This window comes from Petaurus breviceps, unplaced genomic scaffold, assembly GCF_028583685.1.
Source record: "Petaurus breviceps papuanus isolate PSGF00001 unplaced genomic scaffold, PetGlider_PUasm1.0 120, whole genome shotgun sequence".
Taxonomy (NCBI): Eukaryota; Metazoa; Chordata; class Mammalia; order Diprotodontia; family Petauridae; genus Petaurus; species Petaurus breviceps.
Genome location: NW_027185627.1, coordinates 1,665,186 through 1,668,758, shown reverse-complemented (window position 1 = coordinate 1,668,758; position 3,573 = coordinate 1,665,186).

The following is a 3,573-nucleotide window of genomic DNA, read 5'->3' as shown; positions in this document are numbered from 1 at the left end:
CCATCCTCCAATGCTAAGATGGGTCACAGAATGATACTTTATCCTGACTCATAAATGTGTGCCACTTATCAAGAGGAGAGACATGTGAGAAAGAGTGTGGATGGCTTAGCAGAGACTGCACATCTGTAACACAGTGATTCTGGAGTCAAGAAACCCTGGGTTCAAATCCAGCCTTTGATGCTTTCTGCCTAAGAAATTTAGACAAATCACTTGACTTCCCTAGGTCTTGTTTTCTTCATCTGTAAAATAAGGAAATTGGACTATGTGGACTGTGAAGTTTCTCTCAACTCTAGATTTATGATCTCTGCATTTTGCTCATGAGAAATGCAAAGAGTCATCTTAAGCACAGTCAGGAAATGGCCAGGTCAGACTCCCTTTGTGAAGGAGGAAGGAGGAAGGCATACAATAATGGCTAAGGATCTGGGCTTCACTCTGAAATGCAAATGAATCTAACTTTAGTCTTTTTTTCTCTCTTCAAAGACTATTCCTCCCCACATCTCCTGGCCCTCCCATTAGCACTTAGTACAGCTTTGTCTCACCTAAAACTATCTACAACTTGGAAAAATGTACCCCAGAGCACAGAATACAACCTACTCTTATCAAAGGAAGGGAGCTCCCAGGAGCACTAACCCTGAGAATTAAATATGTGCAGAGGGCAGAGCTCAGAGAGGATGTAGCTGGAGTACAAAGAGGGAAGCAAATAGCCAGCCAAGCTCCATTTACATCCCTACCAACACCAGGGACAGATTGGAGAGGGGGAGGGACTTTGGGGCACATTTATAGCTTCAGAGGTAGCAGGGATTTTAGAGAATATCTAATTCAACATCCTCATGTTGTAGATGAGGAAACTGAGACACAGAAAGGTTACTGACTTGCTAGCTAGTATGATGCTAGCAATTTATTTATTTATTGCTTTTTGGAGGGGCAGTGACTTGCCCAAGGTCACACAGCTAGTTTTCTGTGTTAAGTGTCTGAGATCAGATTTGAACTCAGGTCCTCCTGACTCCAGGGCTGGTGTTCTATTCACTGCGCCACCTAGCCGCCCATTATTTATTATTATTTCTACCCAAAGTCATACAGTTAAGACATTATGACTTTTTAACTTTTCTTTTGATGGTTACATTTTACTACCTGTCTTTGCTAATATTTATGTAAGGAGGACAAGGACCTACCTTCTCTGTGTCAGCAGGAATGATGGAAGGGCTACTAGCTTCATTCCTCTCCTTCCAATGATTCTGATTCTTTCTGGAGGCTTTGAAAAACTTCAGTGTGTGACTGGAATTAAAAAGACAAAGGAAAACAGAAACATTCATTCCTCTGTCTCAGAGAGAATCCAAAAGATATTTTGATGCTTTAGGAGAACAGTGATGCAGAAAAAAAAAAAAAACACTGAGGAAGAGAAGAGAATATGAATAAGGGCTTGATCTTATTTCATCAGAGGGAATTCCCTGGTGAGGAATTATCCTCTACCATTCTCTACCAAGGCAGGTTGGCACCTTGTATGCAATTTATACTAGAGTTTCCTAGAGTATGAGGTTAAATGACTTGCCCAGGATCACCTAGCCAACACAGTCAGAGGAATCAGAGGTATCAGAGGAAGAATTTAACACAGCTATTCCAGGCCAGCTATTTATCTGTCCCCCATGCTGCCTCCCATGAAGCAAAGAGCAAATAGAATTCAGTCACCTTAGCTTGACTAAGAGTGAAACCTGGGGACATTCCACCATGACAAATCAGAGAAGTCCAGCAGCTGCCTGAATGGCTCCTTTCATCTGCCTAAAGGGCAGAAGCTGTGAGGCTGTTTAAAAACAGCTGAAAATGTTTTCAGAAGTTCAAGGTATGATGAACCCAGGAGGCTCAAATTAAATGAATGGTAAGACTTCCCTGGGGAAGCAGAGGAGGCAACATCTAAGAAAATAAAGATTAACAGCAGCAGAGGGAAAATCTTCAGAAGCCAATCAAGGCAGGAGAGTAATACAGCTTCCTAGACTCAATGAGAATGGATGGGGGAACCCCAGCTCAAAATTTCATGGTGAAATTTTGCCTTGTACTTGACATGAATCATTGGTCTGAGTCTCCCATCTCTAGCAACACATTTTCTCTCTTTTTTAATGCTTCTTTCATGACTGATTATCTCTGGTGTTCTGAAAAGGTCCCAAAGGGCAGTCTAGGTTCATATTCTGCCTTCTATCTAGTATGATCTTGAACAAATCATTAAATGTCCATAAACCTCAATTTCTTCATCTATAAAACAAAGAATTTGAACTAAATGGCATCTGAGATCATTAACATTTCTAGCTCTATGAAGCTATGATCAGTCTACCCTATCAGTCATCTCCCCACAATGAACCCATTTTCAATGAAAACTCTAAACCCCTTCACTATTATAGCCATTTTCTGTCTTCCATCCCTCCTCTTCCCTTCAAAGCACCACCAGTCCAACAAGTTCATAGATTCAAGGTGCAGTTAGTCAATTAGACTATTATTTGATTCACAGTTGTGCCCCCTCCCATCCAGTTCCATCCTAACCTTGTCCTTTCTCTCTCATTTGCATATATTTGCATATCTACATTTGCATCTGACACATTCACCTCAAAGTCTGATTCCCCCCACACACCAGCAGTGGAGAAGTCAGATATCCCCACAAAATGCCAAAGGGAAGACTAAGGGGACATCAGAGCATATTGAGAGATAGAGACCAATCAGTGAATGGGGAATAGAGGGCTCCGAAGACAAACTGTTTCACAATTTAGCCTGGGGCCAGTTCTGCTTATAATGTCCTCATTATTGTAATTACTAGTTATTTACTTAGCTTAATTACCTTGTTAATGTCAGAAATCCCAAGGGGCCTCCTGGGGCCCCTTACAGTTTGATGAAATAATAAAAACTTTGGCATTTACATAGTGTGTTAAAATTTGCAAAGTACTTTACATACATTATGTCCTTTGAGCCCCATACAACCCTGTAATACTATAGATATTATTATCATCATCTCCATTTTACAGATGACGAAACTAAGGCTTGGAGTGGTTGTGACTTATCCAAAGTCACACAGCAAATAAGACCCAGAGGTAAGGTTTGAATACAGACCTTTATGATTCACTCTGCTGCACTATATTGCATGTTCAGTGGGAGGGAGGCAGTTCCAATTTGAACTGGAACACTTATAGCAGGACCCCAGGCAGGTCACTTTACTTTTCTGAACCTTATTTTCCTCATCTGTAAAATGGAGTTACTTGCATTGCTCCCTCCCATAACTCTTTCACCCCACTTCCCCTTCTCTTGTTCTAGGAAATAGTAATAAAATCAACACTATTGATTCCTGGAAAGGACAGGTCAATTGAGTGCCTTATCCACTGGTCATCTCTGTGACCTCCCGGATGAGATTAGCCACCATTCCTCTGTGTGTGTCTTCCACTGTTAGAATCTAAGTTCATTGAGGGCAGGGATTGTTTTGCTTTTTGTATTTGTATTTCCTAGCTCTTAGCAAAGTGACTTGAATACAGTAAGTGCTTAATAAATATATTCTCTCTCTCTCTCTCTCTCTCTCTCTCTCTCTCTCTCTCTCTCTCT